Source organism: Triticum aestivum, chromosome 1B (assembly GCF_018294505.1).
Source record: "Triticum aestivum cultivar Chinese Spring chromosome 1B, IWGSC CS RefSeq v2.1, whole genome shotgun sequence".
Taxonomy (NCBI): Eukaryota; Viridiplantae; Streptophyta; class Magnoliopsida; order Poales; family Poaceae; genus Triticum; species Triticum aestivum.
The window spans coordinates 200,908,226-200,933,724 of record NC_057795.1 but is presented as its reverse complement, the minus strand read 5'-3'; positions in this window follow the sequence as shown (position 1 = coordinate 200,933,724).

Below are 25,499 nucleotides of genomic sequence, written 5' to 3'. Positions count from 1 at the left end.
TGATCGGAGGTGAGGTTTGATGATCATGCTTAGCATGACAACCCAAAGAAAGGTACCGATAGCGGGACTATATTCTTTGGAAGACATTTTTTTGTGTTAAAACAATAATATAACATATCTCTCCGTGTACCTTTGTTTATAAAACCGTATGGCCAGATTGCCTTGTTTGTCGTAAATCTTTGCCCTCATAAAGTCTTTATAAAGTAGGACAAACACTCCCCGGCCACTGGCCGAGGAGGTCGAAGCCGATGGTCGGTCAACAAAGTTTTGTACAATGCGGATCTGAGCATTAATGATGTAAAGTACTTAGATACATAGAATCATTACACATAAAAATTGCGAGTAAAATCCATTTACTGCAATCCATCTTTTAAACCCCTTGGGGCCTACCTTGGCGAGCTCGGATTTCAACCAGCTCTAAGCTCTTTTAAGAGATCTTTATTCTCTTTCCGAGACGTTTGTGTTAAACACAATAAAATTTTCTGTCAAACGAATATCGACCCTTAATTCGGCCACCCGTGCCCACATTAAGTCTCGGGGGCTAATGAGCTTCACGCTCATTATTTACAAATATTAAAGGGGCACATATCCCCTGATTTGGTGTTGCCACCCGACCAGTGTCTCGGGTATTCAATGCAGAGAATTCAAAGTGCTCAGTGTTCGGCATGACCGAACTATAGGCAAGTGCGTCTTCAGACAATAATAAGTACCATCTGGGACTTATCCGGCATCAAGCTAATATATCACGGCGACTTCTCACAACCCTCTCTCAGGGGGCCTGTCCGCCGATCATTATTTCAATATATTACACTGCGTTTCTATTCCTACGATGCTGTCGAGCTAGGAGTTGATCCTCAGGCCGATTTTGTAAATTGCCTTGAGTCTCAGGGGCTACTAGGATCAGCAGTTTTATGTTTTCCTTCAGGTGCATCTCGGGTTTTAGACCGTCACACAGCTTGAGGGCTACTAGATATACATATACTGGCTATATATCTCGACAGAGAATAAATTGCACCAATCAAAAATACTCACAAAAAATCAGCCCGCGGTCGGGGTGGTGCACCACCTCGGAAGTAGTCCGGCATAAAGCTCGGGCGCCAGTGGCTGGCTCCATAGAGGGCATTTCCGGCATTAAGCTCAGCTGAATTCATTCAATCTTTTAAAAGACCGAGGTAGTTTACGACACCTCAGACGCTGACCATCATTGGAGCTCGGAAGTGGTCCGACATAAAGCTCGGATTCGAATGGCTCATTCCATAGATAACTTTTAAGCATTAAACTCGGATAACCTCCTTCAAACTTTTCAAGCTAAGGTGATCTATGACACCTCGGATATAGTCTGACATTGGAGCTCGGATACAGTCCGACGTTGGATCGCGGATATAGTCCAGCCTTGGTGTTCAGCTACAAAGGATATCTCGAATGAAGTCCGACGTTGGAGCTCGGATGCAAGAGGACACTGACGCACGGGAACAACTTCAAACCCGAGGTGTGGCGTAAAAAATAACAAGGCATTGACAAAGGCCGAGAACTTCAAGGGGCTCCTCGGATACCCGACGTGTAAACTCTTCGGATTCACTTCGGCGATCCTCAAGATCGAAGATGAGATGATTTGTTGAACCAGTTTTCAAGACCGACGACCAAAGATGAAGAACAGTTCGGAAGAATCGAGGAGCGTCCCCAACTTGAAGACCGGTTCAGGGGGCTACTGACGGTGTCTTGGACTAGGGGGTACTCACCATGTTGTCTCCCGATCAGTTAGATTGGGCCGAGGACCCCCATGGTCGTATACTCATGGGCCAGTTCGGACAACTGATGCATACACGAGGAAGATTCCACAAGACTTGGTGATCAAGACGTGGACTCCTCCCCACCGACGTATTTTGCTAGGACTCTTGTTATCCTAGGCCTCTGGTACATTAAATAAACCGAGGCTAGGCTAGTCGATAGATATATGCTAGGTCATTATGACATTACTCATCATACCTCTAGGGTTTAGACTACAACATACGATCTCGAGGTAGATCAACTCTTGTAACCCCTATACTCGTCAAAGTCAATCAAGCAGCATGTAGGGTATTATCTCTTCAAGAGAGCCCGAAGCTGGGTAAAATCCCGTGTTCATGTTACCATCAATCCTAAGAGACACAACTTGGGACCCCCTACCAGAGATCTGCCGGTTTTGACACCGACATATAGGCCCTGTGATAGGACAACTGATTCTTGATGCAGGACTCACGTCGGTCAAGATGTTATTTGGACACATCCCCCACTTTGGTTCATAAGAAGCACATCTCGATGGGTGACTTCCAGCGCACATATTAAGATCCTATCTGGTCCCAACACAAACACATGGTTGTAAGCATTAAGACCTCATACCCGTACCTATTTTTATTATAAGTGTTTGAATCACTATTTGCTTGATTAATCTGGTCAAAAGATGGAATTAATGCTTTGACGAAAGCTTGCTAGAGACCGTCGCTTCAAGGGAGCCTTCCTCTCATGGGTTCGATAACCCAGGGTCACCTCTGGGAACATAGGTGCAGGATACTTTCTGCTCCTTTACCAGATCACTAAAAGAAGGTATCAGATCGAACGATCCAAATTCTCAACTTTTGTACATATCGGTCTGACCAAGTCATTCCACTTGGACTCACCGATGCGTGCAAAAGTGTGTGTAATCATAATTTTTTGGTCCTGCCTATATGTACCCCCACCCACTCCACCATTTTCTTTCTAAGAAAACACCATTCATATCCATTTTCGAGAGAGCACTTCCACTCCTTGTGCTGATTTCGAAGGCATTCCACCCAAAAGATTGATCCTTTGATTTCTAGTCACCTCATTGCTTTTCATCCAAACCTCTCCCACCAAAAGCCAAAATCCGTGAGAGAGGTTGATTGTTGGGGAGATTATCTTTTGATGCACAAGAGCAAATAGTTCACATCAACAATCACATATATTACCTTTTGGAGGGTGATGCCTCCTAGATTAGCCAGTTGTGCTTGGGAGTCTCCAAGGTCATGACCTACGTTGGACATATCCCCCCACTTCATCGCGTTGTGAGCACATCGTAACGGCACCTTTCAGGACTATGTTTATTAACAAGATAAGATCCAAGCAGAAGTATAAGGTTGTGAGAGTAAGATGTCATACTCATGCATATTTCAATATTATTGTTTACTTTCAAAAAGGTTGATAAAGGTACAGTTAAAAAGTAAAAACTGATATTTAATTTTAGTTTTTTTACTTTTGTCGCAGTGCACATCCTCTCGTGGGTTCGATACACAGGGTCCTTCCTTGGGGAGAAGATATGACAACTTTCTACTATCCAAACCAGATCTCAAAGTGCATTAACCATCTTTTTGCGCCGTTCCGGTGAGGCATCATGTCACTATTTGTTGGGGATGTTACCCCTGGCTAAGACCCGGCTCTAGGTGTGACCCGACAAAGTTCCCAGAAGTACTATGGGTCGCCCTATTTTCCGGGTCATGATTACGCGACAAGGAAAGGAATAAAGGCCCGTAGCAAGGCCCGGCCTATGGCCGGCTCAAGGAGAGGCCTAGTGGGCCGGCTTGTGGAGAAGGCCTGGATGGAAGGTTTCTCAACTTGAGAAGTAAGATGGGTAGGAGCTAGAGTAGAATATGAGTTGTCATTATGACTCGGAATCTATTGTAAACTTAGGGACTCAACCTGTTATATAAAGGGGAGCCCCCAAGACGAAAAGACTAAGTTGCAATCTCTCGAAAGCTAGGTTAGCGAATCCGCATCCTTGTAATCGAGATCATCGTCAATATCAATCAAGCAGGAAGTAGGTCTTGACCTCCACCGTGAGAGGCCGAACCTGGGTAAACTTGTGTTCTTCGTACCCGATCAACCCCGTTCAAGCGACCACCTAGTTGCGATGGCCTGCAGACTTAGTCCTTTCACAAGGACAACTGTCGTGACAAAACCACAACACTATTCACTATGTTAGGATTATTGTTTAAGTTTTTATTTTAGTTTTTGTTCCTGTATTTATTTGTCTTTCTAGTTTGTGTTGTTACTTGTTATCGAAAATCTCCAAAAATTATAATTTGGTGCTCCAAATAAGAGCTTCTTCTTGCAAATATCAAATAAGAACTTTATGTGTGATCTAATCGCACTATCCAATGCTGCCACCGAACAATTTGAAATTAAGCCCATTTAGTCACTATGATTCGACAAAAACAATATGGAGGCTTCGCATCAGAGGATGCCGGCACGCATTTACATAGTTTCACTAAACTTTGCGATATGACACGTATCAAAGACCATGATCAAGACGCTTGAAAGTTGTGTCTATTTTTTTTATCTTAGAGAGAAAAGAAAAAGAATATCAATAGTTTTGTCTAGTGGTACTAAGACCGTAGACATGTGTTGTGAACATTCATGAAGTTTTTCAGATTTTTTTAACACATATAAATTTGAATTTTTCAAAACGATATCATTAGAGCATCTTAAGTAATGGTATTACCTGATATATTAGTCGGTCGCAAATACAATACTTGAAAGAGCCCAGCTGGTCGGCAAAGACCCTGAGAATGTAAAGCCATTATGATTATACGAGTGCACATCTCAGTGGGAAACTGCTAGCTTCGTCCGTGTACTTTGTGGCGTGCATTGTACCGCCTTCCATCACGTCGTGGCACTGTACAGGTAGGTGCCTGAAGAGCACGAGTTACGTAACTTGCTGACCGGAATGGAGCACTTACGCGCCGCCGTTGCGCTAAGCGGGGTGCAGCGCCGGTCTATGTCAGCACCAAAAGTGCAAAGGCCGCCTCATGAGCCGGACCGGACACTCACGCGGCGGCGGCCGGTGGGTAGGGACACGCGGCGGTTTGCTCGGGCGCATTAACCCCACGCGGCACGTCGTGGTAGGCTCCATTCCGCAGCCAAGTTCTTCCAACCGGCCAAACAGACGAAAGCACACGAGAAATTGACAGATTCCCACGTAGCGTCACTGTACCGTCCGCTCTTTCACGGCCAGCAATTTCTCAGTGACAATGTAGCACCACAAGCGGATGAAAAATACAATTCGCTCACCAGAATGCAGCACCCAGGCACACGCGGCAATTGGTCGGGCGCACAAAAGAGGAAGCTTCCACGCGGCATGTTTCGGCAGCCACAGCCGCCCAAGCGCAACATTCTCCATCGCCATCATATTATTTGGAATCAGTCGTCTTAGTCAGAATATTTGAGGCAGACCAAAACGCACACATGAAGAACTAATGGCGACCCACGTGGAATTAGTGGCACATTCTGCTGCTACTACTGCTGCTCTCCCGCGAATCCTAAGAAAACTTGTAAGCTAAAGTGAGCTTCGACAGTGATTTGTGTGCCCACACTAATTTGACGTGGCCACAAACTGGTCACTCCCAATCATGTCATTCTAAATCTGGCACATATGCCCAAGCTGCTCGTGCTCTCGCAAGTTTACGTTTTTTTCTTTGTTTTTTGAGTTGCAAGTTCAATTGTCTGCGGCGGCCGCCGATCCAGCGTCGTCTTCCACCGCTGATGCAGTCGCCGTTCTCCCGCCATCTGCGTCGATCCGTCTAGGGCTCGGTGCCGTGGTCTCCTCTGCTTCCCCGAGTCCAGGTCGGAGGTCCCTTGCTCGTGAGTTCTCTGCTCCGCCGCTGCCGCTGCTGGGTGCTGCTGGCGATGTGGGAGCAGCCGTGAAGGCCAAGCCATGCTCAGCGTCGAGCGCTCCAGTTTCTGTCACCAACCCGTCTGCCGGCGTCCGCCCTCGACCACGGCCGCAACCCCCAACCTGCAGATTCAGGAAGGAAGACGGGGGTGTGAAGGCCTCGCTCGTGCCATATCCCAAGCATGCGGCAGCTGCTTCGGCCCCAATGCCCACCGCCCCCGTCTCGCTCGTCGATGCGACCTCGGATGTGCTGCTGCCGGCTCCTGTCCCGCTTGCCGATGCTGCCTCGGATGTGCTGCTGCAGGCCCTCGTTGCCCCGGCCAATGTCATCGACAAGGACAATGCAGAGGAACAGGAGTGCAGCGTCGTTGGCATGGGGGATGAACTGACCAGTGTGCCACGATCTGTGTTATGGGCCTCCGCTGGTGACGACGAAGACGACGACGAAGATAATGAAGTGGTGCTAGCTCCCCAGACACCATCGGGTGCTACCAAGGCCCTCGAGTCGGGCGGGATGTGCGTGGAGCATGAGGCGGACACAAGTGGAGATTGGCAGGAGGTGCTTCCGCGGCGCAGCCCGCGTGTTCCGATGCCGTCACCGTCACCGAAAGTGGCTCCACGTCCCATCCCCGCTTGGCTTTACGGCAGATGTTGCAGGTGCCTCGCTCATGGGCACCGTGCGGCTCATTGCAGAGATCCGCTACGGTGCTCCCGTTGTTTGGAAAATGGTCACCGTGCGCGTGGATGCCGCAATCCCTGGCGTCCTCTAAGCTCGCTGGCATGCCTTGCCATGCTGCATGTGTCCTGCCCCGCCTCCGTGCATCGTCCTGCTCCTGCTTCATGCGAGGGTTCGATGAAATCCACGCTCCCCTCCAAGTCACTTCACCGTGGTTCTTGGGCATCTGTCGTCTCTGCTTCTGCTAATTCAACAACCCAGTCTGAAGTGGTGGTGCAGTCCGCTCTGGATCAGACTATGCTGCTGCAAGGCTGTCTGGCGCGGGTTGAAAGTTTTTTGGAGCGAGCGGAGGCTGCTCTGAGTGGACTCTCCGCCGTGTCGGCTATGTTGAAGACTACTCTGACGTCGCATGCTCCTTGTGCAAACGGTGTTTGCTTTGGAGAGGACAAGGGGGCAGAGTTATTCGGATGTTTCTCCCCTCGTGGTGGAGACAATTCAGCATCGATGCCTACCTCCCCCCCTATATTGTCTTCCACCGAGGGCGAGTCCATGGCCGTTGTCGTGGCTCCGGTGTTGAAGATCATGCCTGAGATTAGGGAGCTTTGTATGAGTCTGTCAGTGGAGAATATGAAGATGGACTCGTCGGCGACCTCATGTGAGGAACATGACTTATCTTTGTCATGTGTGCATCTGAAGAATGTGGATGCGTGTGGTGTGTTGGCACCGGCTTTTGAGAGCCGCTTGGTGACTGATCGTCGCTCGACATCCGGCAAGACAGATGGTTGCCTCGTGAAGGTGAAATCAAAGAGAAACAAACGCAAGAAGTGTGACGGCAAAGAGAAGGCATACGTGATTTCATGATGGATAGTCCTCACATTCTCGTGTCGTCGTCGTGGCTTTGATCTTCTGAGTCATTGCATCGATGTTCGCACCAAGTGTTGAGGGTTGTGAGTGTTGTGTGTTATGAGCATTGGGTGGGCAGTGTATGTGTTCATGGTGCTTCGTGCTCTATGAGTAGCCCTTTTTTGGGTTGTTTGTATCGGTTTTCGCCCAGTTTTCCGTAAATTAACTGGGCAATTCTCTTCTTCTTAATTAATCGATGAGGCAATTCTTTTGCCTCCGTTTCGAAAAAAAAATTGTTAGTGGGGTGGCCTGCCCCGACCAGGCCGATCGTTCCAGGTTCCTGCCCGCTTTCGGTGAGTTTGTTCAATAGCTAAAAGAATTAGGACTTCGCTTTAAATCAAACATCAGATTTCTTTTAGTATGGCAAATTATGTTGTTGCAAAAAATGATATTTTTTTAACAAGGATAACACATTTTGACAAAACCTTTAGCGAGTGTTTTCGCCACAATTTGCGATGTTTGCTAAAAGAAATTGGCATCCTTGTAATAGCATAACTTGATGGTAAAAAAATTGACGTCAGATTTTTAGCATTACCAAAGAACCTAGGCCTCCACCCTGCCCTCCTCTCGCAAAAGCCAATGAAGTCGCCGAGCAAAGCTCTGGCGGCAGTGCAGCGGCTGGATCTATAAGGCTCCTACCTAGAGTGGGGAGGCGGCACCGACTGCTCCTTCTCCGACGGGGGTGCGGTGGATGGTGCCGGCCAAGCACGGTGGTGGCGAGGTGCTGGTGGCACGGCGGTGGGCGGGCCTAGTCTGGGCCCAGATGAATTGCACGGGTTGCGCCATGCAAGTACATTACGTGGCACCCCGTCGGCCACACACATGCATGTGGGGCTTACGCGCTATGCGAGGTCACCATGGCAGTGGGCCGGACTTTGTGGCGCCGATCTCTCCTTCCGGTGGTTGTCTGCTGGTTGATGGTTGGTGGTGGCGGATCTTGGGATCCCACGCTGAGCACCGGTGTTGGCATGATGGTTGTGTAGAGCCGATCAGCGCAACTTGGTGGCGATCCAGTCGGTTGCGAGTTGGGGAGAGGTGGCCGTCGGTGAAAACCGATCTCTGACTTCGGTCATGGCCGGAGATGGCGGTGTCTATGCGGCGTAACCTTGTTGAAGGCATCATCACTCCAGTCAACATCTCCTCGCTCAGGTTGTTGACGAGTCCAACTTATGCGATGATTTACACCTTTTGTTTTGTTCGGTAGTATAGGATTCTTCGGGTTTTACCGTGTTTCACACACTTATTTTTATATGTTTTTGCCAGGATATCATATATTGGAATAATTTAGAGATTAAGAAAATAACTTTAATTATGATGATAAAATCATGTTAATTAATGCGATAAAACACTGCCATAAAAATGTTAACCATTTGGAGAAGAGAAGGAGCATACAGAAGCCTCCAGAGCGTAAGACGGAGTCTGCTACCGGCGCACTAGCGATCATACCGCCTACCGCCACCTCTGCCTGGTCAACTACTTCATTCCGGTTTAGATGGATCTGGGAGGAGAGATAACACACGACCAGAAACACATCCAGAACAAAGAACCCTAGCCTCTGGAAGGATTCCGGAGGGGGGGTTGATCAAGGGACTCCACCGCCACTTCACCACATCAAGAGGGCATCATCATCATCATCTTTCGCCATCATCGTTGCTAAATCTCCAACTCCTTTTTATACATTAGTCGGTGTAGATTTATACTTTTGTTGCTACCACCACGTTCATTATGATTCATCCCGCAACGTTTGTACCCTCGATGTGCAAGTACTTCCCGCAGTTGTTGGGGATGTGGAGGAACCCTAGTATGTTTACGATTGTATGATAATAGGATTTGACATTCTATTTATATGTTTAATGATCTTTTTTATGTTAGATGTCCAATATATGCCTTTTTTGGACGGAAGATTATTACTATTGGTGTGAAGGTGTGAATTAGTGGTGACAATGCTTATCTCCCTCCTTGGATAATTGCAATAGTGGGTAAATGAAGACCACATTAGATGCATCCATGAGGCGACCCATAATTACCATTCGTAATCGGAGTGGGATAAATGATAGTGACATATGGGATACATGGCTGCAACATGTATGCACATATCTGTAATTGGCTCCACCCACAAAGAGAAACATATAAAGCGGCTTAAGAATCCAACTTAGAATTATGCCTAGGCATCGGTCGTGTTAGATACATACTAGTGGGGAATCTAGACTCCCTAGGAACACTTTAGTCCTATCGATTCCAACAACCGATATCCATGTCTCACACTACTTTATTTACTTTTCTCCTTTATTTTCTTGCTCCCAACAATCACCCAATATTTAAAACTTTCGATTCTGCTTTGTTTTGGATCACAACTAACTTGCATGTGCTACAATTTAAATCATTACAAGAGACAAAGACTTATTCTTGTGCTTTTTGTGGGACTGATACTCATACTTTGAAAGAGATACAACTAAATCCAGCGCACTTGTAGGTTGTCAGCTGCTACGAGGAGAAACCCCTGATCTAGGTCTCCCAGATTGGACGAAGCAGCGCCTTTGGTGTCGTTATCACTCTTGTGGGCATCGTTTTGGAGCAAATTCTTGATGGAGTCATCAGGAGGTGAAGCAGCAAGGTATCTATCGCGTCAATGACAATAGGTCTCGGTGGCATCCACTAAAAGGATCTGGGTCTATTGCAACAAAATCGTTTGTTGCAATACATGCTGTTTCATGGCGATAAGTACCTATTGCCACGAACTGGAATTTTGTGGTAATATAGCATTTTCTTGGAACGAAATGTAGCTGTAGCAATAAATTTTATTGCAATAGACCGGAATCCTTGTAGTGATTGTGCAACAGTCTGAGACACAGATGCGTCATGATGGACGAGCGCATGGGCGATGGTGCTGTTTGGCGTTGTGGTAGCCTCGATGTCAACTGGGTCTGGGAAGGTCAATGCATTGATCCCATGAATATGGGATGATGGAAGATGGTGGCGGCGGATTCTAAAGTCTGCGCATGCGGTCCATACTTAGCGTCTGCTAGATTGGTTTGTGCTCTCGACTCGCCATGGGTAGCCTGGCGAGGCCACCAGATTAGATGGTGTGTGTTGTGCGAGGTCAAGACACATCATGAAGCTTGTGGGTGTCGCGACAAATGTCACCAGAAATGTGGCTTTTGATTGATCCATGTTTTTTATCAGGCTATATTGAATAATATAATAAAGATGGATGTGTGCATCCTTGTATGCATAGACTGGGGGTTTCAGCCTCCTTTTTGAAGAAAATTAAATTAGGTAGCACTACTAGGGAAAACCTTATACACAGAACTTTAGCAGTAGCGCTTGTCAAAAAAGGGCGCTAGTGCCAAATAGCAGTAGCGCGTGCAGGATAAGGGCGCTACAGATACAAACGTAGCAGTAGCGCGCCTAAGTATAAACGCGCTACAACTAAAATTCTCACGACTAAGCCGATAAGTTACACATAGTAGTAGCGTTCTTGTTTAAACCGCGCTACCGCTATGTCTATTGTAGCAGCGCGTTTACGTAGAAAGGCGCTACTGCTAACGAAAAGAAAATGAATCGAACAACAAATAGAAAAGTAAATGAAAATGAAAGAAATAGAAAAAGGAGAAAGGAAAAAATAAAATGTAAAGAAAAATAGATGAGAAAGGGAAAAAAGAGACATACTTAACAGTAGCGCATTTTGTGAAACGCGCTACCGCTATGTTTCACTTAAACAGCTAGCGGTTGCCCTCCCCCCACCCGGCCACCACTTCTCCCCCAAATCCCTCGCCCCACTTCGCCGCCGTCTCCCCGATTCGCCGTCGCCCCACTTCGCCGCCGTCTCCTGCCGGCGTGGATGCCTGCAACCTCATCCACACCGCCGCCGCCCGAGGACGCCCTGCGCCTCACCGCCGCCGCCCGAGGCCGCCCTCGACCTCACCGTCGCCGCCCTTGACCTCACCGCGGTGGCCCTCAACCTCACCGCCGCCCGAGCCCTCCCAGGACCGCCGCTGCCCGTGCCCGAGCCCGCCCTCCCCGCCCCTGCCTCCGTCGCCGAGCACCTCCCCACCACCATCTCTCCCATCTCTGTAAGCCCCCCACCACTCCTCTATCTTTGCATTTTAGAGCGAAAATTAGTAGAGCAAAAGTTAGTTTATAGAAAAAAATAGTTTAGCGCAAAAAATGTTAAGTAGTAGATGTTAGAGCAAAAATTAGTTTAGAGCAAAAAATTAGTTTAGAGCAAAAAAATTAGTTAGGACAGTAGGGTTTTTATTTTCATAGATGTTTTTTTAAAGAAAAAGAGAAGAAAATATTGTAGCAGTGCTGCTTGTAGTATATAGTGATACTAGTAGATGTTAATTAGGTTAGGGTAGTAGTGGTACTAGTAGATGTTAATTAGATGTTTTTTAGTTAGGGCAGTAGGGTTTTGCTAGGTTAATTAGGTTAGTAGTGCTACTAGTAGTAGTGGTGTAGTAGGTTAATTAGGTGAATTTAAATGAATAACCTAAATGAATGAAATTAGTAGTTAACTGAATTTTTTTCCTTTCATCATTATAGAGCACTAAAGTTAACTCAATTTTGTTCTATTAGTAGTTAAATGAATTATCTTCTACACTTAGTTTTTGAATTAGCTTGTGAAATTTGGACTTGTATATTTGGACATGTGGTTGCTCGTGTATATTTGGACATGTGTTGTAGTGTCGAAGATCGACATTTGAACACTATTTCTAGGGAATGAAGCTGGTGGACTATGTTTTGCCGGAATGTTGATTCATTTCCGTTCCCGCAAAATTTCAAGTTCTCGATTTGTCCACTTTTTAGCAAAAGTCATGCCAAAATTTTCCGTGAATTTCGGCATGACTTGTGCTACAAACTAGGACATATCGAGTGCCCGGGATTTGCCGCACCGGGAAGGAGTCAAAACGTTCCTGCATGTCATTATTCATTTTATTAGCTCTAGAATTAATTACTAGATTTAATCGTAGGAAACATGGCTAGCAACGATGAAGGACAGGGTTCTGGTGACTGCGACAACGTCTACCAGGCGGCAGAAGAATTTTTGAGGGACGTCGATGATCAAGAGTTGATGTTGGTGGGTCCACCTGTCACATCGGAGATTGATACTGACATCAAGACCGGCACTGAGACTGAGACCGGCGCTGAGAGTGAGACCGGTGCCGAGACTAGCGGAGCCGGTATAGAACCGAAAGCAAAGAGGCAACGACTTCCTAATAAGGTCAGGACTACTAGAGTGGTGGTCACGGAGGTGGACTACGGCAATTTTGAGCCAATCGCGCCCGAGGAAGCACGCGCGTGCTACGGCAATCAAGTAGGGTACATCATACGGACAACCGCCACCATCAACAATGCGAAACTAAAGAATATAGATAATATGAGGCCCTCCCTCCTAAAGAAGCTGCACCAGATATTCTTGTTCCCGGGCCAGAATGAAAAGGATTATAAAGATTCAGATAAGGACCCAACAATGAAGAAGATAAACAAACACGCGATGACCAAGTTTAGTGACGTGTTGGCCGCATGGAAATCAAGGGTGAAATATCGGATCGTCACCAAAAAGGAACCCTACTCCGAGATTGTAAAGGATAATCCGACAATCACGGCAGAGCACTTTCAAATATTCAAGGCGGCTTGTGAGGACGAAGCTGCCAAAAAAAGTCGAAGTACATGAAGGGGCTTCAATAGAGGAACATTGGGAGACACCACCTCGGAAGCCATGGTTACGGCGGGAAGAGGTCCATATGGGCAATGGAGGACGCGGAAGCCGCGAGTCTAGGCATCCCAGGCCCCTTAGCGGAGTTCACCGTCCCGCAGGAGCGTGACGTCCTTAGGGCCCGACATCGTGGGGACCCAGTGAAGAAGGTTTTTGAGACGAACGGGCTCACGACGGAGTTCATGAGACTACTGGTAATTTTAGTTTCTGATCAATTCGACTGCATGTTATTCATATTTGTAAACAATCCTTGTGCATTTTGCAGAGAGAGCAACACAAGATTGCGGCCGAAAGCGACTCACCGTCTGAGGCGTTGGCGAGGCCCAAGTGGGACACTCCATTCAACCGGGCGTTGAACATATTGGAAGGACTCCCATTGGAGACTCGACTGTCGTATGGACGCGTGCACGGTGTAGGAGACGACACCACGTGGAAGAAGTACTTATAAATATGGACGCGTGCACGTTGTCGGATACTCGACCGTCATGTAGTGATAACTCGTTCTTTGATGTTTCTCATTGAAGCGATTATACTTATAAGTATGGGCCAACAGTTGGAAGGTTCATGTAGATGACTTTGTTAAGCAATTTCCATATGTCAATTTTTTTAGCACAATCTTCTTCCTCTATTATGTGGCATGCGAGGATACTTTTTGCAAAATTCGGTCATTTTTCCCATATCCTGCAGTTTTCAATATTGAGACGACTTGTACGTCTTCAAGCGGAATGCCCATCCTTTTACCTTGATAGAGCATATCCAAAGTGTGGGCGTTCTAGCCATGGATTGTCTTATTGATGCAATATCTATGTATTCGGCCTCTCCTTCTATCATGTCTTCGCTTGGCTTCAGTCACCTTTTCGAGTGTGGTCTTCTCCCGGAAGATAGGTATTTTTGTGCCCCTTCTTCTCCGGTTTAGTGGTCTTATTCACCTCATCCCGAGGAGATGGTGGTTTTTGGGTCATTCTTTTAGGTATGCTTTCGTCCTTCCTCTCTCTTCTTTCTTGAAGGAGAGGTGCTTTGATTTTACAACATTCCTCATATCATATCTCTACATCCTATCTATACTTGTCCACCTTCGCACCTTGCTTGACCAAACTCCACACCTTGTTGCACTTGAACTAAAGTAATTCCTCTTGCATGGCTAACATCCAATCCGCCCACAGAAGTTAGCTAGCCGAGCTCGGGAACGAGTGGTTGGACCTGGTTGTTCGATGTTGTCAAGAATCATGTCGACGTCCACCCAATTTTTAACTCAACATAGAGGAGGTCCAACATTTCCTTCAGGTTGCACTTCCCGATTAACATTATTCTCGGGTTGAGACTTCTTATCTATATTAGCATTGTTTTGGGGACCAACATTCTCCTCCACGGTATATTGACTACGTGTTATTGATCATTACAAAGAAGGATCATCATCAGAGGAATATGAAGCATTTGCTTCAATAGGTTTGATCTCTCCAGTAGCAATGGATCGGATAACTTCATCTAGAGGAGGTTCATCTAGCACATTTGTTAGGTGCTCTTTTTGGGAGTCGTTAGATTGATCAAACCACACATTACAGTTTCCATAGCTTTCCCGAAGTGGGAGTTATAAACTCTCTAAGTTTGCGAATTTGAGCCATAACCGAGAAGTAACCCCTTGTGTGCCTTAGGTGCAAACTTACAATTGTAATTCATATCATGTATATGGAAAGGTGAACCAAAGACTCTAAGATAACAATCATTTGGCTCATTACCAATTATAAGCTCATAAGATGTTGTCTTAAGAAATTTGTGAAGGTAAACTCGGTTGATGGTATCGCACACGGTGTTGCTGTCGTACACCCAATCGAATTGGGGTCTTGTAGTCATTAAAGATGGTGCACGCGATCTCAAGTTTCTAATTCTTTCACTCTCCCACTCCATTTTTGTTGCGGAATATAAGTTCCCCAGAAATCATGGCTGATGCCATTGTCATCGAGAAAGTCCTTGATATTCATATTTTTTAACTCCATGCCATTATCACTTCTCATGTGCTTGATGCCGAAATCTTATTCTTTTTTAGTCTTCTTGGCAAAACATTTGAAGATTTGCTGGCTTCTGGATTTATCCTTTAGAAAGAAAACCCAAGTGAATCAAGAAAAAATATTGACAATTATGAGTCCATAGTGATTACCACCAAAGTTAGATTAGTTTTCCGCTCAGAAGAGGGCCATGTGAATAATATAGAGTCACCTTGCCGTGGTCATTATAGTCTTCATAGAATGAGAATTCTTCACGAGTTTGCCAGCCTCACATGCACCACAGAGGCAATTTTTATCGAATTTGACATCGACAATTCCCATGACGTGTTTTCTTCTTCACCAGTGTCTGCAAGTTTCACGTATCTGCATAGCCAAGTCTTTGGTGCCACAACCAACCCTCTATTGGTTTTGCAAGCAAACATGCGGAAACTGAGGGCCCCTTATGGAAAATCCATAATATATAAACCACCTTTTCTTTGTCCTTCAAAGAAAAAAGGGTTATGATTTTGCATAAATACCACACACTACACACATCTAGTGATAGAGAATAATACCATTATTCCCAAGTCACGAAGTTTTGCAATGGACATAAGATTGAATCCAAGAGATTGAGGCCCCGTTCGGCTTCATTCCGCTCCACGGCTCCGCTTCGGGAGCAGATGGAGCTGTAGTGAAAAATCTAGGAGCCAACAAATAGCCGCTCCGCAGATCCTAGGAGCAGTGGATTTCCGAACGGGGCCTGAATAGGTATAACATTCTCAACATTTTTCTCTTTGGAGATAGCAACTTTACCTAACCCAATTACCTTTACTTTGTTGTTGTTGTCAAAGGTGGTATACTTATGTGAGAAAGTAGACAATTTAGGATTGGTGAATAAGCTTTTGTCTCTGGTTATATGTTTAGTGCACCTACTATGCATGATCCACTTAGTGCAACCGAAGTCATAGTCCTACAAAAGAATTAGTTCTTCTTAACTACCCACATCTTGATGGGCGACTGAGAAGAATTTGAATATATGCATAACATTGTAGGAATATTATTGAAGAGCATAAGAGTTTCTCCCCGGAGAGGGTTAGCATATTTGAATCAATATGCAGAAAAATTCTTCCCATAATCATGAACATAATGGTTAGAAGAATAATGTTGATATTCAAAAGAGGTAGAATTATCTCACCCTTCACCTCTTTCCTATCCTCGCCTGAGGAAGTTTGGGCTCCGGTCATGGTAGAAGATTGGTTCTGGGTGGCTGGGCTGGCCTGTGAAGTAGCCTGTGTTGCCACTTTTAGAGAGCTCTGATTGGGAATGTTCCCTAATTTCCAGCGGAGATTTTCACTTGTCTCTTCACCTCCTCCAGTACCAAACACTGTTATGCCACCTCAGAACTACCGCTCCTCTGCTCCTCCATATCTGCACGGTGCCTTCGGCGATGCAGAAACCCCAATGGCCAACATCCCCTTCGATCCTCTCCCGATTGTGCTGCATGGCTACAACATCCAACATATCAAAGGGCAGAATGGTGTTGCTAGGGTGGTGGTTCCACATCGTCAAAAGCGGTATGAAGATTGGGCCATTCTCACCATCAACCATCTACTAGATGAGACACACTTTCAAAATGTTCGAGAGGTCCTAGAGGAGTATCTTACAAAGGTTCATCATGTTGGTTTTAGAGAGATTCAACGGTGCCCACTCGGGGAAGCTTATGTGCATTTTGTGCATCTGAGAGACAAACATAGGATGGTTGTTCGCAGTCCTCATCAGTTTGGTGATGTGTTCGTCACTTTTCAAAACCATGACAATGCCCGCAATTGTTAAAGGACTAAGTTTAATCGCACGGTTTGGCTGCTCATTCTTGTTGTCCCTTTTGATTTTTGCAACTCTATCGCAAGGCCTGGCTGTCGTTTTGGCTGTCTGATTTCCTGGGAAATTGATGCTGAACATATGGGCAAGGGTGATTGCTAAAGCTAGGGTTCGCGACCCGGAATCAATTCGCAAAAGTATTAGATGGTATGAGAGGGAAGGTTTTGATGAGGATGCTTGGTCCTCCTCTGTTGAGGTTTTGCTGCAAGAGATGTTGGGGGAGCACCTGCAGATGAGGACCCAATACCTCCTGACTATGTGGACCCACACCCCATTCGCAATAACAATCAAGATTTTCCTGATTTTCACCCAAATGTACAAGGAGACAATTGATGTCTACTACACAACTTATTCTTGTAGACTCGTGTTGGGCCCCCAAGCGCAGAGTTTTGTAGGACAGTAGCAATTTTCCCTCAAGTGGATGAACTAAGGTTTATCAATCCGTGGGAGGTGTAGGATGAAGATGGTCTCTCTCAAACAACGTTGCAACCAAATACAAGAAATCTCTTGTGTCCCCAACACACCCAATACAATGGAAAATAGGTGCACTAGTTCGACGAAAAGATGGTGATACAAGTGTAGTATGGATAGTAAATATAGGTTTTTGTAATGTAAGAATAAAAAATCAGCAAGGTAGCAAGTATTAAAACGGAGCACAAACATTATTGCAAAGCATAGAAACAAGGCATAGGGTTCATACTTTCACTAGTGCAATCTCTCAGCAATGCTAACATAATTGAATCATATAACAATCCCTCAACGTGCGACAAAGAATCACTCCGAAGTTCGTAGCTAGAGGAGAACATAAGATTGAATTGTTTGTAGGGTACGAAACCACCTCAAAGTTCCCTTTCCGATCAATCTATTGAGGTATTCCTGTAAGTGTCACAAATAGCCCTAGAGTTCATACTTAAATAACACCATATGATACACATCAACCAACTCTGATGTCACCTAGATACTCCAATGTCACCACAAGTATCCGTGAGTTGATTATACGATATGCATGAAACAACTTCAGATTTATAATATTCAATCCAACACAAAGAACTTCAAAGAGTTCCCCAAGATTTCTACAGGAGAAAGCAGGACGAAAACGTGCATCAACCCCTATGCATAGATTACCCAAATGTCACCTTGGGAATCCATGATTTGAGTGCCAAAACATACATCATGTGAATCAATAGAACACTCCATTGTCACCACGGGTATCCATATGCAAGACATACATCAAGTGTTCTCAAATCCATAAAAGTATTCAATCCGATAATAGTGAAACCTCAAAGGTAAAAACTTAATTCATCACAACAAGATACAGAGGGGGAAACACCATATGATCCAACTATATTAACAAATCTTGGCACATCAAGCTTGTGCCAAATCAAGAACACGAGAGAGAGAGAAAGAGAGAGAGAGAGAGATCAAACACATAGCTACTTGTACATACCCCTAGCCTCGAGGGTGAACTACTTGCTCCTCATCATGGAGACCACCGGGATGATGAAGATGGCCTCCGGTGATGATTTCCCCCTATGGCAGGGTGCCGGAATAGGGCAGCAGATGGTATTTCAAAGGTACAGAGGCTTGTGGCGGCGGAGTCGAAGTTCTAGGGTTATTGTTGTGGGTTTCTTTATTTACAGGATTTTTTGGCATCGATCTCACTTCAAGAAGGGCCCACGAGGCACCACAACACCATCACCCCTTGGGCGCGCCCTAGTGCCTCATGGGCACCTCGTTTCTCTTTTGGTCCTCCCACGAAGCTTCCAGGGTCTCTTTTGTTCCAAAAAAATTGTCAAAAAGTTTCGGCCCATTCCTAGAACTTTTATTTCTACACAGAAAACAACAACACGGTAGTTCTGCTGAAAACATCGCTAGTCCGGGTTATTTCCATTTAAATCATACCAATACCATATAAAATTGTTGTAAACATGGCATGAATACTTCATAAATTATAGATACATTGGAGACTGATGTCTGCTAGAACTACGTCGGTATTTCCCCAAAGAGGAAGGGATGATGCAGCACAACAACGGTAGGTATTTCCCTCAGTGATGAGACCAAGGTTATCGAACCAGTAGGAGAACCACGCAACACTACGTGAACAACACCTGCACACAAATAACAAATACTCGCAACCCGACGTGTTAAAGTGGTTGTCAATCCCTTTCGGGCAACGGCGCCAGAAATTGGCAAGTAGACTGGAGATAGTTGTAACAGATTGAATAAATAGATCGCAAATAAAATAAAGTGCAGCAAAGTATTTTTGTATTTTTGGTTTAATAGATCTGAAACTAAAAGCAAATAAAAATAGATCGCAAAGGCAAATATAATAAAGAAGAGACCCGGGGGCCATAGATTTCACTAGTGGCTTCTCTTGAGAAAAATAGCAAACGGTGGGTAAAAGAATTACTGTTGGGCAATTGATAGAACTTCAAATAATCATGACGATATCCAGGCAATGATCATTATATAGGCATCACGTCCAAGATTAGTAGACCGACTCCTGTGTGCATCTACTACTATTACTCCACACATCGACCGCTATCCAACATGCATCTAGTGTACTAAGTTCATGGAAAAACATAGTAATGTAATAAGAACGATGACATGATGTAGACAATATATTTTATGTAGAAATAGACCTCATCTTGTTGTCCTTAATAGCAACGATACATACGTGTCGGTTCCTCTTCTATCACTGGGATCAAGCACCATAAGATCGAACCCATCAAAAAGCACCTCTTCCCATTGCAAGATAAATAGATCAAGTTGGCCAAACAAAACCCAAATATCGGAGAAGAAATACGAGGCTATAAGAAATCATGCATATAAGAGATCAAAGAAGACTCAAATGCCTTTCATGGATAAAAAGATAGATCTGATCATAAACTCAAAGTTCATCGGATCCCAACAAACACACTACAAAACGAGTTACATCATATGGATCTCCAAGAGACCATTGTATTGCGAATCAAAAGAGAGAGAGCAAGCCATCTAGCTACTAACTATGGACCCATAGGTCTATGTCGGAGTAAATGACCATGGGTAGCCTCTTCACCGCACATGGTATTTTAAGACATCAGGTCTGGCTGCGCCCCTCACACCTTCCTAGCAAGAGGCCGACTCCTTGGGCCGGCTGTGACCATGGGCTGGTTGCCAGAAGACGGCGTGCTTTCAACAGGCGGCCCCAAGCAGGCTGACATCTAGCAGTCGGTCCTGCGCCTCCTCAAAGTTTGCACCCCATTACCACGATGAGATGGGGTGTGACTACAGTACAACCTGCCACCCCCGAATCTAGGGCAGAGCGTGGCCACAGTGCGGGTGAACCAAGCGGACATCCCTCGCCCGGCGCGACACTGTTGCCATGCAGTCCATGACATCATCTACGTGAGAGGAGCCATGCTCCCATGACGGGCGGTCGGTACGGCCCACAGGCAGTGAGCCCCACCTATCCGTGAGCCACCAAAAGGCGGTGAAGCCCAAGCAGGCGGCAACGAGGGCAGGCTGGCTCCTAGCAGGCGACCGTCCTTCCCCTCGGAGTTTGTGCACCATCAACCAGATGAGACGGGGTGTGGCTACAATGTGCGCCCGCCAGGCGGCGGGACTGTAGCCACGCTCCCTCCGACAAAGCCTCTGCCTCTGTCCTCAGGAGAAAGGCTACAATATAAAGCAGTCAATGTGGCCCGCAGGCGGCGGGCCCTACCTGTCGGCCAAGATCACGGCAGCCGGCGGGACCCACCAAGCGGCGGGCCCTAGCAGCCAGCGGAGAAGCCGGCACCCAAAGACAATGACGGCTGGGTCCTGCACCCGGCCGGATTACCATTGTACCCTTGGGGAGTAGGCCTATATAAACCCCCCAGGTTTCCCCATGCAAGGGGTTCAGAACCTTTACCATCATACACACACATATAGAGAGAGGAGTAGAGCTAGCCCTGCCCTTCTTCCTCCTCTAGCCGAACAGCTCAAGGAGCAACCTTGTAGCTACTCTATTGACCATAGTGATCATGCGGAGACCCCACAGAGTAGGACTATGGGTGTTATCTCCACGGAGAGCCCCGAACCTGGGTAAGATTCGCAAGCGTATGCGGTCTCACTTACTCCCGCTTCTAGAGCCGGGCGACGTACTCTTGAACACCTCCATGATAAGCCATCACTTGGCATATGTCGCTAGATATCCCCGACATTTGGCGCCCACCATGGGGCTAGGTGCACCATTGTCCGAGAACACGTTCTGGACAGGAACCCTCCTCCTTCCTAGCGAGCGCAGCCGGCCCAGCACGCCCGACGACATTTGCATCGATGCGCTGCACGACATGGAAGCTGCTTGCGCCGCAAGCTGCCTCCCTGATCTCATCGGCAGTATCCGCCTCTTCGATGAACCCGCGCCCCGTGCGAGAACGGCCAGCATGGAGAGCTGCCTCATTGACCTCTTCGACAAGCTCCACATCGCCAATGATCCTGTCTCCGATCTAGAGTCCATTGGCTCCACCGACCAACCCGTCGACATGATCATCGATGCCTACCCGGCGCCAACCGATGCCTTCCCCGACCATGTGGTGATCATCTATGACCCGCTCCCTCTTGCGAACAACAACGTTAGCACCTTCACGGAGGTGCTAGTCATTAGCCATGATAGAGGCTCTGACAGGGCCGGCCAGGACCCGCTATAGGCGGCAATGCGGGGCTTGTCCTCGCCTGTGGCAGATGGTGCAACGCTGGAGTCATTCCACGTTTCACTCCTCGATAGCGCCAACAAGCTGGCAGCCATGAGACGCCTCACTGAAGCCTACCAGTGTGAGATCGACCGTGCCGTGTGCGACACACCGGCTGGGCGAGCCTAGCCGGGTGGGCACGGTCCAGCAGCTCGGCGCGGCCATCGCTATCATGCTGGGGGCAAAACACCCGGTCTACGACACCCCGTTGGAGAACTTACATGCCGCCCAGGCGGCGGCAGATGAGCTAGACCACCTGAGGGTAACGAGCAGGCCGCATGACAACGCGCGTCCAACAGCTCCTCGACGCGGCATCCATGCAGCAAGAGGCTCACCGCCGCGTGCTGGAACCCGGCCTGCAGACCGAGAATCACCCCCACCGTGAGGAAGGGGTGACCACCCGGTCCCCTATAGGCGGCGCTCATGGCCGGCGAAACCAAGAGCCGGCTGCTAGCTGCAGTCGGCCCACCTGCATCACGGTCGAGCGCGACCAAGATGGCCACCCACGAGCAGTGGAACAGCGGGAAGATCGCCCGCCTCCTCCTCGCAGGGAGAGACATGCTTCCCTGCAGCCTGTTGAGCATCCGACTCTCGGAGGCCGGCTGTGCCAGTAAGAAGGAGTCGTACAGATTGACGCCCACCACCGGATTGACCGTCTGGCTTGGTCCCTGGCGGTGGAAGAAGAAGATGCAGTCGGTGAGGGAGTCCCAGACTAGGGGGTGTCCGGATAGCCGAACTATCATCATCGGCCGGACTCCAAGACTATGAAGATACAAGATTGAAGACTTCGTCCCGTGTCCGGATGGGACTTTCCTTGGCGTGGAAGGCAAGCTTGGCGATATGGATATGTAGATCTCCTACCTTTGTAACCGACTCTGTGTAACCCTAGCCCTCTCCGGTGTCTATATAAACCGGATGGCCTTAGTCTGTAGGACGAACAACAATCATACCATAGGCTAGCTTCTAGGGTTTAGCCTCCTTGATCTCGTGGTAGATCTACTCTTGTAACCCACATCATCAATATTAATCAAGCAGGACGTAGGGTTTTACCTCCATCAAGAGGGCCCGAACCTGGGTAAAAACATCGTGTCCCTCGTCTTCTGTTACCATCCGCCTAGACGCACAGTTCGGGACCCCCTACCCGAGATCCGGCGGTTTTGACACCGACATTGGTGCTTTCATTGAGAGTTCCTCTGTGTCGTCACCAATAGGCTCAATGGCTTCTTCGATCATCAACGACGATGTAGTCCAGGGTGAGACCTTCCTCCCCGGACAGATCTTCGTATTCGGCAGCTTCACACTGCGGGCCAATTCGCTTGGCCAGCTAGAGCAGATCGAAGGCTACGCCCCTGGCCGTCAGGTCAGATTTGGAAGTTTGAACTTCACGACTGACATCCGCGGGGACTTGATCCTCGACGGATTCGAGCCACAGCCGAGCGTGTCGTACTGTCACGATGGGCATGATTTAGCTCTGCAGCCGGACAGTACCCTGGAGGCCGCACTCGAACCCACTCCGATCTTCGACTCGGAGCCGGCTGCGCAGACCAAGGATGGATGGCTAGACACCACCTCGGGGGCTGCAACCTCTACGGCAATAGAGCCGAACACCGATCTTGTCCCCCATGAAGCTCGTGACTCCGAGGTGCCGGACTCCTTGCCGGACTCCGGTCCTCCCGTGCCCCCTCCAGTCGAATCCGATTGGGTGACGATCATGGAGTTCACCGCGGCGGACATCTTTCAACACTCAACTTTTGGCGACATCTTGAGTTCGCTAAAGTACCTCTCGTTATCAGGAGAGGCCTGGCCGGACTGCGGCCAGGACGGTTGGGATGCAGACAACAAAGAAATTCAGAGCCCACCCACCACCCACTTGGTAGCCACTGTCGATGATCTAACTGACATGCTACATTACGACTCTGAGGACATCGACGGTATGGACGACGATGCCGGAGACGATCAAGAACCAGCGCCCATCGGGCACTGGAAATCCACCTCTTCATACGACATATACATGGTGGATATCCCAAAGGATGGGAACGGTGAAGGAATAGCGGAGGATGACCCCTCCAAGAAACAGCCCAAGCGCCGGCGTCAGCGGCGCCGCTCTAAATCCCGCCATAGCAAGAATGAGGATTCCGGCACCGGAGACAATAATACACCGGATAGCGCCAAAGACAACCCACTCCATCAAGATCCAGCATAGGAGGAGGGGGACGCCAGCCCTCATGAGAGAGCGGCCGAAGAAGAGGTAGAGGACTATATGCCTCCCTCCGGAGACGAGGCAAGCCTCGACGACGATGAATTCGTCGTGCCTGAGGATCCCGTCGAACATGAGCGTTTCAAACGCAGGCTTATGGCCACGGCAAACTGCCTCAAGAAAAAGCAGCAGCAGCTTAGAGCTGATCAAGATCTGCTAGCAGACAGATGGACCGAAGTCCTCGCGGCCGAAGAGCATGAACTCGAACACCCCTCCAAAAGCTACCCCAAACGTAAGCTGCTCCCCCGATTAGAGGTGGAGGCATATGATCCCGCTTCACCAGGAGACAATACGGCTGATCGACCACCCCGTGGTCGCGACAGAGAGGCCTCAAGGCCCTTCACTAGACCCGTACCCCGGCATCGCTCGAAAAGCACAAGGCCACAGGGGAACACTCCGGACCTGTGCGACATATTGGAGGATAAGGCAAGACAATCAAGATCGATCTATGGATCACGTGGGCGCCCCACGATACGTGACGATCACCGTCACCCCATACACAATAAGTCCGACCGGGCCGAACACAACAGACAAAGCTCTTTTGAGCTCCGTCGCGATATCGCCCAGTACAGAGGCGCCGCACACCCACTGTGCTTCACAGATGAGGTAATGGATCATCAAATCCCAGAAGGGTTTAAATCCGTCAATATTGAATCCTATGATGGCACAATAGACCCCATGGTCTGGATCGAGGACTATCTCCTCCACATCCACATGGCCCGCGGAGACGATCTCCATGCCATCAAATATCTCCCACTCAAACTTAAAGGACCAGCCCGACACTGGCTTAACAGCTTGCCAGCAGAGTCAATCGGGAGTTGGGAGGACCTGGAAGCCGCATTCCTCGATAACTTCCAAGGCACGTACATGCGACCACCAGATGCAGATGACCTAAGCCACATAATTCAGCAGCCAGGCGAATCGGCCAGACAATTCTGGACACGGTTCTTAACCAAGAAAAACCAAATCGTCGACTGTCCGGATGCCGAGGCCCTCGCGCCCTTCAAGCATAACATCCGCGACGAGTGGCTTGCCCGGCACCTGGGACAGGAAAAGCCAAAATCCATGGCAGCCCTTACATCACTCATGACCCGCTTCTGTGCGGGTGAGGACAGCTGGCTAGCACGCAGTAACAACCTCAACAAAAATTCTGGCAGTCCGGATATCAAGGACCGTAGTGGCAGGTCGCATCGCTACAAAAACAAACGCCGCATTAACGACGATAATAGTGAGGATATGGCAGTCAATGCCGGATTCAGAGGCTCTAAACCCGGTCAACGGAAAAAGCCATTCAAAAGAACAACTCAGGGTCCGTCCAATTTGGACCGAATTCTCGACCGCTTGTGCCAGATACATGGCACCCCTGAAAAGCCAGCTAACCACACCAATAGGGACTGTTGGGTGTTCAAGCAGGCAGGCAAGTTAATTGCCGAAAACAACGACAAGGGGCTACATAGCGACGATGAGGAAGAGACCCGACCGCCGAACAATAGAGGACAGAAGGGTTTCCCCCCACAGGTGCGGACGGTGAACATGATATATGCCACGCACATACCCAAAAGGGAGCGGAAGCGTGCACTCAGGGATGTATGCGCGATGGAGCCAGTTGCCCCGAAGTTCAATCCATGGTCCTCTTGCCCGATCACCTTTGACCGAAGGGACCACCCCACCAGCATTCGCCATGGTGGGTTCGCCACATTGGTTCTAGAC